Source organism: Mobula birostris, chromosome 11 (genome assembly GCF_030028105.1).
Source record: "Mobula birostris isolate sMobBir1 chromosome 11, sMobBir1.hap1, whole genome shotgun sequence".
In the NCBI taxonomy this organism is placed as follows: Eukaryota; Metazoa; Chordata; class Chondrichthyes; order Myliobatiformes; family Myliobatidae; genus Mobula; species Mobula birostris.
Window position 1 is genome coordinate 16,972,279 of NC_092380.1, and position 12,704 is coordinate 16,984,982.

A 12,704-nucleotide genomic window follows, 5' to 3' on the forward strand; every position below is an offset into this window, starting at 1 on the left:
GGTGTTCAGATGGCTTTTAGATAGTACACAAATATGGAGAGAATGGAGGGATATGGAAATTGCGTGGGTAGAAGGACTAATTTAGTAAGGTGTTTAATTAATTCTGCACTACATAATTGGCCTAAAGGCCTGTTCTTGTGCTGTACTGTTCTATGTTCCGACACTGATTCCAGCCCCTCAATGTGCAATGGTGGAAGAGGCCTCAACTGAAGCCCATCCCCTCAGAGTCCCTTGCTGTGATTGCAATCAGCTCCAACACAACCCTTAGCACGCACCCTCGACCATTGAGCAGTTTACAGCCTCAGCCTGGACAATACCTTGGTCTGGAACACCAGTGAGTTTCGGGAAGTCTAGGGTGCATCTTTCACTGTTGATAACTGCCCAGCAGCAGTTGAAAGTTGAGCACCCTTCCACCTCCAACCACCGTGATTCTTTCCCCTCCTCTTCCCGTGCTATCTGCTCGTCACCCACCCTCTCCCATTCTCCCCTCCCTCCGCTGTTCCCATCGGCCATCCCACCTCCCTTGATCCCTGCTCCATCTTCCTCATTATCAGCATCCACCATCTGCAGTCCTTTGTTGCCTCCACTAAGCACCTCACAGCTTCTGCCCTATTTCTACTTTTCCCTTCTCTTCCACATCCACCTATTGCTTGCCAGCTCCTGGTCCATCTCTTCCTCTTACTTCTTTATACTGGCTATTTTCCAATCCATATGAAGGGTCTCTGCCCCAAACACTGACTGTCCCTCCACAGATACTGTCTGACTCAGGGTCTCTCCACTAGTTTGTTTTTGCTGTAGTGACAAAATTGTATTAGAAATCAAGCTAGGTCATTATCAGGTTTTGGTTACTTGAGACAACAGGCCTGTAAGTTCATTGGAAGCCTCTGATTCCCAAACACTGGAGATCTCCTCAATTCAGATCCACCTTCTTTAGACTCACTCATAAAGAATGGTCACTCTGGAATAACCGACCACACCATTACCACGAACAAGAGAAAGTCTGCAGATGCTGGAAATCCAAGCAACACACACAAAATGCCGGAGGAGATCAGCAGGTCAGGCAGCATCTATGGAAAAGAGCATAGTCAATGTTTCAGGCCGAGACCCTTCAGCAGGACTGAAGAAAAAAGGCTGAGGAGTCAGAGTTAGACGTGCGGGGGGCGGGGGTGGAGGGGAGGAAGAAACACAAGGAGATAGGGGAAACTGGGTTGTGTGAGGTAAAGAGCTGGGAAGTTAATTGGTGAAAAAGATACAGGGCTGGAGAAAGGGGAATCTGATAGGAGAGGAAAAAAGGCCATGGAAGAAGGAAAAGGGGAGGCATACCAGAGGGAGGTGATGGACAGGCAAGGAGATAAGGTGAGAGAGGGAAAAGGGAATGGTGATGGGGGTATTACCTGAAGTTCGAGAAATCGATGCTCATGCCATCAGGTTAGAAGCTACCCAGAAGGAATATAAGATGTTGCTCCTCCAACCTGAGTGTGACCATGGACTGACATGTCGGAATGGGAATGGGAAACAGAATTAAAATGGGTGACCACTGGGAGATCCCATTTTTTTTGGCGGATGAAGCTTATGTGCACAGTGAAGCAATCTCCCAATCTAAGTCAGGTCTCATCGATATACAGGAGGCCACACCAGGAGCACCAGATACAGTAGATCAGGGGTGGCCAACCTTCTACATTCCATGCGTCAATTTTTTCACGCATGAGTTCAGATGCACCATACAATTCTTGTACCTCCATTCAATTCTTTTAAAAATGTTAATATAGACATATTTAGCATTTTTACATGATATATTGATTTAATATAAAAACAAGACAAAACATTACTTACCTTAATGAGACTTTTGAGTTTGTTTTGATTTTGCTAAGTTTTTAATGTTTGGAGTTAAATTAGTTACTGACAGCAGCAGAGAATTCTTCAAATTTGAATCAGTCAATTGCGACCTCGTTTTGTTTTTAATCAATTTCATGGCTGAAAATGCTTGTTCACATCTGCACATCGTTCCAAAACGACAGATATAACTCTGGGCAAATGTTCACAGGGTAATGATCGCCAGAAATTAATCATGTTGGAAGCATTTGGGACATCAAATTTCATGTTCAATAATGAATTTGTTTTCAAGTCAATAAGTTCTATTTGTATGTTTCTAGGCATCTTCATGATTTTTTGTTCACTAAGTGAAAATGGGTTTATAAATGCAAGTATGCAGTCTTCTTCTTTAGCAAAATCACGAAGACAACTTTCAAATGAATCTTGCAATAACCTGATTTTTTCAATATACTTTGTAAAATTGCCATTATCTTCAGCACATTCACTCTGCTCTTTTAAGTGCGGAAACTGGATCAAATCCTCATTTTCTAACTGAGAGGTAAACAGTTTTGACTTCATCTTGAATGCATTGATATAATTTACTAAGCTAGGGAACAATTTGTTCTTGCCCTGGAGTTTCAAATTTAGATCATTGAGATGGCTGGTAACATCAACTAAAAATGCTAAATCAAATAGCCAATTGTTATCACATAAAACGGCTCTTTTCTCAGGCAGCTCATTTTTCTCTGTTAGAAAATTACCAACAGTATTTTTCAGTTTCCAAAATCTACTCAGAACCTGTCTTCTAGAAAGCCAGCACACCTCACAATGAAGGATATTCCACAATATTCTCTGAATTCTCGTCTGTTTAATCCTCTTGCTCTAATTTTATTCATGCGTTTCACAATCAGTAACATAACATGCTGTGAATTTAAAGTTTTTCCACACAGTGACTCCTGGTGTATAATGGCAGTGATATTTTAGTAGAGGACAACCTAAAAAGTTTTCAACCGAAGTTGTAGTCCCAGCGGCTTTACCTATCATTGACGGCGTTCCGTCAGTACAAACACCGATGAGTTTACTAGAGTCTATCTGTAGATTTTCTAGGCATGATTTTACTTTGTCAAATGTGGCTGATCCTCTTGTTTTTCCATGAAGCAACTCAAGACCAATAAGTTCTTCAAAGATGCTAAAATTATCATCAATTCCTCTTATAAAAATGCTTAACTGGGCTACATCACATATGTCAGCAGATTTGTCCAAAGCTAAAGAAAGTACAAGCATGTTTATCATCAAGACATCTTGCAAATATTTGGAGACAAGGCTTAACAATTTCTTCTCCATCAGAGAAAGACTTCCATTTTTTGGCCAATGTCAAAGCAATTTTGTAGGACGCTTCTGTCATCGCCAAACTTTCACAACTTCTTTTAACAAATATATTTTGTCTTCTTTTGAGTTCTTCCTTTCCCTTAATCATATATTCTTTCCGTAACTCAGACCCAAGCACTAGCTTCAGTTTTCCTTCTATTTCAGTCTGATGTTGTGATTTATAGTGTCTATTAAGATCATGTCTTCCATTATGTGAGAAAGTGTTTTCACAAACAATGCACAACGGTTTTCCTGACAGACCTGCTATAAATAAGAACTCATTTTCCCACTGTTCATTGAATTCATGCTTACTACCACCTTCTGCTTTTCTTTTGCTCATTTCCTTTTGCACTGTGATGGGTACCTGAATGTAAAAACAAGGCTTAATTTCTGAAAAAGTACAAAACTGCAAATGTTCACAAAGGACGAACAAAGCACAACTCCGTAGCGCACGAGTGTCAATTGTAAACTGACTGGCAAAAACCTGCGACGCACCACCGGTGCAGACGCCTGGCGCCTCAGGATCAAACAAGTATCAAACGTGTATTGAACAGTTATGGAACGACTGCAGAACAAAAGTCCTTCTTTCCTAGTTTGACTCATTGAACTTTTTTTAAAATTGAAAACAGATTAATGTGAAAGAAGATAACATTCGCCAAAAAATGTGCACGAAATAATAAAATAACTAAAAATAATTGCTAAGTTTTAGATTTATTCTCAGTAAAACCCATTTCTAGCTCTAAGCCACTTGAATTCCTGTTATAGATTTTTTTCCTACAAATCAGTTAATACTTTTTGCTTGCTTTCAGTAATAGTAAGGCTTACTTTTTTATTATTATTACTGGGGTGCATTGCGCCACTTTTGCCGCATACACCATAGATTGGCCATCCTTGCAGTAGATGATCCCAACAGACTCACAGGCGAAGTATCACCTCACCTGGAAGGACTGTTTGGGGCCCTGAACGGTAGTGAGGGAAGAGGTGTGGGAGCAGGTGTAGCACTTATTCCGCTCGCAAGGATAAGTGTGGAATGGACACGGCAGTCACGTAAGGAGTGATCCCTACAGAAAGCAGAAAGTGAGGGGAAGGAAAGATGTGCTTGGCGCTGGGATCTCTTTGCCATAAAGGTTACAGAGAATTAAGTGCTGGACGCGGAGCCTGGTGGGATGGTATGTGACTACTAGGAGGCTAAGAAAATGAAGCTCAGTTTTTCCATGTTCCTTGTTTCCTCTCCAACATAATAACACTGACAGAGAGTATGGGCACTTCACAAAAACCCCTCAAAGGGTTATTACCTTCCATATGGCGTGTGAACATGCATATTGTTTTCAGCCTTCCCAGCACGTAAGGGGTTGGTTCCGTGAGCACCAACTTCCCACAAAGGGCTTCACCCACACTGGCATTCCTTATTGATGTGGGCATCTAGACAAAGAATACTACAGGGTACATGTAATCAATCCAAATATTTCACTGCCTGAACATCTGCAGTTAGGCAGGTGCCAGCTCATTGGGCCGAAGGGCCTGTTCCCAACCTAGGGTCCACAGACTTCGCGGTTAACGGTAGGGGTCCATGGCATTAAAAAAAAGTTGGGAACCCCCGCTCTAAGTAAAAGAAATAAATTCCACCCACCCCCAACAACAGAAAAAATGGCCATTCTTTTCACCCACAGCCTGATCAGAGACTGCTAGAATCAAACAAGACCTCCTTATAAAGGAATAGGGGAATAGTAAAATACGAAGCAGACAGCAGGGACATTTATTTAGATCGTTAGCCAATGCTTCTTAGAGTGGGAGCAGCAGCAGTAGATGGAGTAATCTGAGATGTATTCAAAGACACATAAGCTTATAGGTAAAGGCATCAAAAGTGGTGAAGCAAAGACACTGGCATGTACAACCACCCCAGCGCAGAGGATGCAAACTAGAATACAGGCAAGAAAGTTCTGAGAAATAAAATGTAAAGATTTGTAAATGTTGAAGATTTTGATTACTTTGAACCATGAGGACTGGTATCCAGTGAAGAAATGAAGATTGTGTCAGGAGTTGCTAGAGTTCTGAGTGAGATACTATGGAAAAGTGAAACTTTGGGAGAGGATCTGAAAATATGCAGGGGTGCACACAGCCTTTAGTTGGAAAATGTGTACAGGTAGGTATGGGGTGAGACTGGTAACATTTCCAAGATGAAGTTATATAGAAATAAAATTGTAAAGGAATGAATGAAAGATTTGGAGCTCAGCAGAAAGTAAACAAAGCAAGGTCTGCAAATATCTAGGCTTAGCTTGACCAGTGATTGAGGAAATTGGGTAGAGCTACCCCATAGTTGTACAAACATTTTACTGGAGAAGTGTGGCTTGCTCTCCCATACTAAATGACTGACAAGCAAGTTGGGTCTTTATTCTTTGGAGCATAGAAGGTTGAGGGGGGACTTAATAGAGGTATTTAAAATTATGAGGGGGATAGATAGAGTTGACATGGATAGGCTGTTTCCATTGAGAGTAGGGGAGATTCAAACAAGAGGACATGAGTTGAAAGTGCTGCGTGGAACGAGCTTCCAGCAGAAGTGGTAGAGGTAGGTTCGATATTGTCATTTAAAGTAAAATTGGATGGCAAAATGGACAGGAAAGGAATGGAGGGTTATGGGCTGAGTGCAGGTCGGTGGGACTAGGTGAGAGTAAGTGTTCAGCACGGACTAGAAGGGCCGAGATGGCCTGTTTCTGTGCTGTAATTGTTATATGATTATTTATGGTAAAACACAAAATAATTAATTGCATAAGTATTCACCCCCTTCAAGTCAGTATTTAGTAGATGCACCTTTGGCAGCAATTACAGCGTTGAGTCTATGTGGACAGATGTCTATCAGCTTTGCACATCTGGACACCTGCAATTTTCCCCCATTCTTTACAAATTGCTCAAGCTCTGTCAGATTGCATGGGGATCGTAAGTGAACGGTCCTTTTCATGTCCAGCCACAAATTCTCAATTGGATTGAGGTCTGGACTCTGACCTGGCCACTCCAAGACATTAACTTTGTTGTTTTTAAGCCATTCCTGTGTAGCTTTGGCTTTATGCTTGGGGAAAACATATCTTCTCCCAAGATGCAGTTCTCTTGCAGACTGCATCAGGATTTCCCTGTATTTTGCTGCATTCATTTTACTCTCTACCTTCACAAGCCTTCCAGGGCCTGCTGCAGTGAACCATCCCCACAGCATGATGCAGCCACCACCATGCTTAGTGTTTTTGATTATATGTTTGGCTTGAGCCAGACACAGCATTTAGTCTGGTGGCCAAAAACTCAATTTTGGCTTCATCACACCATAGAACCTTCTTCCAACTGATTTCAGATTTTCCTATATGCCTTCTGGCAAACTCTAGCAGAGATTTCATATGAGCTTTCTTCATCAGTGGCGTTCTCTTTGCTACTCTCTCATAAAGCACCTGGGTAACAGCTGTTGTATGTGCAGTCTCTCCCATCTCAGTCTCTGAAACTTGTAACTCCTCCAGATATGTCACAGGTCACTTGGTGGTCTCCCTCACTGGCCCCGTTCTTGCACGGGCACTCAGTTTTTGAGGACGGCCTTCTCTAGACAGATTTACAGCTGTGCCATATTATTTCCACTTCTTGATGATTGACAACTGTACTGTGAGGGATAGTTAGTGACTTGGAAATGTTCGTACATCCATCTCCTGATTTGTGCTTTACAATAACCTTTTCGCAGAGTTGCTTGGAGTGTTCTTTTGTCTTTGTGGTGTAGTTTTTGCCAGGATACTGACTCTCCAGCAGTTGGACCTTCCAGATACAGGTGTATTTTTACTACAATCAATTGAAACACTTTGGCTACACACGGTGATCTCCATCTAATTAATTATGTGACTTCTCGAACCAATTAGTTGCACTAGTAATGATTGGTGTGTCATATTAAAGTGGTGAAGACTTAAGGAGTCAATTATTTTGATCTTATATTTGTAATTAATTTAGATCAGTTTGTAGAGTTCTGTTTTCGCTTTGACACGGAAGAGTCTTTTTCTGTTGATTGGTGTCAAAAAAAGCCAAATTAAATCCACTGTGATTCATTGTTGTAAAACAATAGAACATGAAATTAAATTGGATAGATATATGGACAGGAAAGGAATGAAGGGTTATGGGCTGAGTGCAGGTCGGTGGGACTAGGTGAGAGTAAGAGCTTGGCACGGACTAGAAGGGCCGAGATGGCCTGTTTCCGTGCTATAATTGTTATATGGTTATATAAATCTTCTTTCCAAAATGCGAATAATATACAGATAGCCAAACAGCCTTTCAGATAGTTCATTCAGCAGTGGCGTCAGTAACAGCAGCGGGTATAGCCTGAACAAAGTCCAGCGCAGCTTTTGGACCAAAGAAAGTACGAGGAGGAGAATTAGCAGGAAAAACTTTAATTTTTGTTGGATACCTCAAAGAGGGAAAGAGTTTTTTTTTAATCATATGCTTGTTTCATTACCAGGGCAAATTTTGATCTTTGTTCTATTATCTCTCTTGGATAATCTTCGTAAAAGCGGAGCTCAGATTCCATAAATCTAAAAACCCTCTGTTTTCTTGCCTGTCACATTATTTGATCTTTAATTTTAAAGTGATGAAAGCAAACCAGAACAGATCTTGGTTTACTAGAGTCCTTCAAATTCGAGATAAATGCCCTGTGTGCCCTTTCTATAGCAGGCGGCTTTGATAGAATGGTAGGAAATAAAGTGTGGAAAAGCTTAACAAAGTAAGCCGTTAGATCTCCATCTTCAGCTCCCTCCTGCAGCCCAACAATTCTTATATTCCTTCGTCGAGACCTAGTTTCCAGGTCTATAATCTTATTTTGATATCTTTCCAAATGAGTTGTAGCTTCAGACAACTTTTGCTTAGTTATCTTCAATTCCTCTTCATGTGTAATAACTTGAGTTTCCAGGTCTTTAAGTTTTCCCAGAAATGACTTTATTTCATTACTATTCTTTTCCAGTTGGTCCTTAATTGATCCATTCTGATCCTTAATTGAATTCAGTGTCCGAATGATACCTTCAGCCCGCGATGGCATTTCATCAGATCTTTCCTTTTGCACCTTTCCTTTCCCATTACCTTTATCACTAGAGTCAGGTAAATTCTTCCCACTTCTCGCAGACATAGACATGTTGTTCCCCCTCAAGAATCAGCAAATAAAAATTTTAAATTCAAAGTTTAAACTAGGGGGAGAGAAAGAAAACCAAGAGCAGCACAAAATTACTGCTACTCCATTTGCAGACAGGGGCAGTACTCCCTTCCTCACTTCTCGTATAAACTCCACCACTGCTGCTCTGCCGTCCTTCTCGCCAGTGTCCCTTTCCAGTCAACTTTAGCCAGTTTCTCTCTCATGCCACTGTAATTTCCTTTACTCCACTGAAATACCGACACATCAGATTTCGGCTTCTCTTTTTCAAATTTCACAGTGAACTCAATCATGTTATCATCACTGCCTCCTAAGGGCTCCTTTACCTCAATCTCTCTAATCACCTCCGGTTCATTACACAATACCCAATCCAGTACAGCCGATCCCCTAGTGGGCTCAACAACAAGCTGTTCTAAAAAGCCATCTTGCAGACATTCTACAAATTCTCTCTCTCTCGAGATCCAGTGCCAACCTGATTTTCCCAATCACTCGCATGTTAAAATCCCCCACAATTATCACAACACTGCCCTTCTGACAAGCCTTTTCTATTTCCTGTTGTAATTTGTAGTCCACATCACTGCAGCTGTTTGGAGGCCTATAAATAACTGCCATCAGGGTCCTTTTACCCCTGCTATTCCTTAACTCAACCCATAAAGATTCTGCACCTTCCGATCGTTTGTCACCTCTTTCTAATGATTTAATATAATTTCTTACCAATAAAGCCATGCCTCCCCCTCTGCCTACCTTCCTATCCTTCCGATACACCGTGTATCCTTGGACGTTCAGCTCCCAGAGACATGCCTCCTTTAGCCACGTCTCAGTGATGGCCACAATATCACACCTGCCAATCTGTAGCTGTACAACAAGATCATCCACCTTATTTCTTATGCTGCGTGCATTTAAGTATAACACCTTAAGACCAGTATTTGGTACTTTCCACTTTGATTTCACTGCAACTCATCCCAATGGCTACAAATTTGCCCCATCACTTGCCTGTCTTTCCTGACATCCTTACTGCTCACTATCTTAGATTTATTTCTGTTTTCCCCTTCCTCCGCTCTATCATTCCGGTTCCCATCTCCCTGCCAAATTAGTTTAAAACCTCCCTAACAGCTCTATTAAACCTTCCCGCCAGGATATTGGTCCCCTTCGGGTTCAGGTGTAACCTGTCCATTTTGAACAGGTCATACTTCCCCCAGAAGAGATCCCAATTATCCAAGAATCTGAAGCCCTGCCCCCTGCACCAGTCTCTCAGCCACGCATTCATCTGCTTGACCCTACTATTCTTGCCCTCGCTAGCATGTGGCACAGGTCGTAATCCCGAGATTCTCAGCTTCCTTCCTAACTCCCGGAAAAATCTCTCTTCAGGACCTCCTCCTTTGTCCTATCTATGTCATTGGTACCAACATGTACCAAGACAACTGGCTGCTCACCCTCTCCCTCCAGAATATTCTGGATCCAATACGAGACATCCCGTACCCTGGTACCTGGGAGGCAACACACCATGCGGGTATCTCTATCAGGCTCACAGAATCTCCTGTCTGTTCCCCTGACTATGGAATCCCCTATGACTACCGCATTTCTCTTCTCCCTCCTTCCTTCCTGCACAACAGCGCCAGGCTCAGTGCCAGAGATCCGGTCACCGTGGGCATCCCCTGTCAGGTCATCACCCTCAACTGCATCCAGAACAAGATATTTGTTGCTGAGGGGGACAGCCACAGGTGTGCCCTCCACTATCCTGGTATCTTCCTTCCCTCTCCCAACAGTCAGCCGATTTTCTGACCCCTGTAGCCTAGGGATGACTACCTCCCTGTAGCTCCTGTCTATCTCCTCTTCACTTTCCCTGATAAGCAGTAGGTCATCAAGCTGCAGCTCCAGATCCCTAACACGGTCTCTGAGGAGCTGCATCTCGGTGCACCTGGCGCAGATGTGGCCATCAGAGAGGCTGGAGGTCTCCCAGGATTCCCACATCTGACACCCTGAACAAAGCACTAACCCTGCAGGCATGCTATCTAATTCTACAGGAATGAAACAGGAAAAATAAGTCTACTCACCCACTTACCTCGCCAAACAGACAAACCCTTTAAACCATTAGCTCGTATCGTTAGCTGTGTGAGCCCTGCTGTTCCTGTCTGTCCAGACCGATTTGCCAAGGGGGAAAAAAAACCAGAGTTGGTGCTTCACTCTCGCCTCTTCCGGTTTACTGCCGAAGCCCGTTGAAGCCAAAGCCCTACACTCTGCTACCACTCACTCCGCTGCCCACTCCGTCAGCTGCCCGCTGTATAGGGTGGTCTCCTTTTTAAACTCTCCACGCTGTCCTGTTACGTCACGCACCTGCGCAATCTCGTCCTTCTTGCACTCAAAGAAGTTTTTTTAAAAAACTGACTTCCTTCAGAATTCAGCTCCCATGTCGCTCTGTTGTCCTGATCCAAAAGAAAGCCGTTGGAAGTAACCTTCCTTTTTAAACTCTCCGCGCTGTCCTGTTACGTCACGCGCCTGCGCAGTCTCGTCCTTCTTGCACGCGAAGAAGTTTAAAAAAAAACTGCCTTCCTTCAGAATTCAGCTCCCACGCCGCTCTGTTGTCCCTATCCAGAAGAAGTAGACCTATCAGTTTTCTCTGTGGGCAGGCTTTACAGTCGATCCCTCTCTCTCTTTCCTTGTCCATCAGTTCAGCTTAGTGTCCTGCAGCACCATGGCAGAGTGTTCCAAAAAAAGAAAATATAAAACGTACGTCACCCCAGACTACACTAAAGTGTACCCCTGCCTAATAGGGGTCAAAAATAATGACAGTGTTGCTCGCTGCACTGTTTGCAACAGTGACTTTTCTATTGCCCATGGTGGGTTAGGACTGTTAGACATGTTGAGGTGAGTTTAACAGGTGTCATTCGTTCATTAGCATAGCTAACGTTATTTAAACTAGCTGGCTAGCTAAGGAGCTACTCTATTGATGTCCTACGTGATGAGGCCAAACTCCCTGTAAACTTGTATAAAGTTGTAATAGAATAAGAAATGAGTCCATGATAATATAAGTACATATTTTATGAGGTTGAGACTTCCGGCAAAATGCTCAAATCTGCCAAGCCAGCCACATCACAGTACAAGGAAAGTCTGAAAAAGAAATAGAAAAGCTATTTGCATCAGCATTTAGCTATTTAGCATTGAGACTGCCAACAAAATACTCAAGTGTGTGTCTGTAAATAGTTTCAATATGTGATCAAATAAATTGTTCTGTTCTTTCATAATCAAATATCCTATATACGTACAGGTTTCCCCCACCATCCGAAGGTAGAGCGTTCCTATGAAACGGTTCATCAGCCGTAATGTCGTAAAGCGAAGAAGCAATTATCATTTATTTATATGGGAAAAATTTGTGACCATTCGCAGACCCAAAAATAACCTACCAAATCATGCCAAATAACACATAAAACCTAAAATAACAGTAATATATAGTAAAAGCAGGAATGATGTGATAAATACACAGCCGATATAAATTAAAAATACTTCTCTACAACGATTGCCTACACTGTTCTCATAGCCAAAATCTCAAGCAAGCACTCTCGGCAGAAACACTGCGCAAGTGCTCTCCAGTAACCTTTAAGCTATGAAGTTGCCAAATCAAATTAAAAAAAGTCATACTTTATCATTGCAGTGAAAATCTCACGCAGTTGCTTCACATTCGGTTCCTGAACCACTGCACTTTTGCTACTACATTCGGTTTTGTTTGTTATCCTTTCCTCTTCCAATTGTATCAGCTCCTTACCTATCAGTTCTTGGTCATGGGATGCCAAAACTTCTTCAACATCATCTTCTTCAACTTCCACAAGCCAAACTCACTTCGTCCTTACTTCGTTCACCATGATCGAAATGCTTAATTATGTCTAGTTTTATGCTAAGTGTAACACCCTTACGAGCTCTTTCAGGCTTTTCCGATACCTTAGAACTCACGTTGCAAACGGCTGCTCACAGGCACGTGTTTAAGCAATGCCGGCGAGAATGCAGTTCCGAATCTGGGGGAAAGCGGCTGCTTGGGGCACGTGGCGTGCTGCTTTTTTTCGTAACAGTGAAAACACCTTCTGTTAGCGAAAACAGGTAACTAATATAGGTCTTTCGTAACAGCGAAGTTTCGTAACAGCGAATGTTTGAAAAGCGGGGGAAACCTGTACACCCTTTGAGGTCGACGGGCTGGGGTGGTGCTGCCCCCTCCCTGAAGTGAGTTTTTCCAGGGTGGGATGTCCACAGATCAACCGGCAATTGTCAATAGTGGGGTAGAATGGGTTAATGGAAAAAACCAAACTGAAAGGGATTCGGCAGGGGATGCATTGAGAGAGAATAGTTTGGAACGGTGAAGGGCTCCCTGGAGCCGCGCCTG

The 12,704-nt window shown here is 42.7% G+C and overlaps 1 protein-coding gene across 2 annotated transcripts in view; it reads right to left on the reverse strand.

Moving 5' to 3' along the window:
- foxred2 (FAD-dependent oxidoreductase domain containing 2) overlaps window positions 1–12,704 on the reverse strand; it is a 50,859-nt gene that overhangs the window by 37,768 nt on the left and 387 nt on the right. The window lies entirely within an intron of this gene.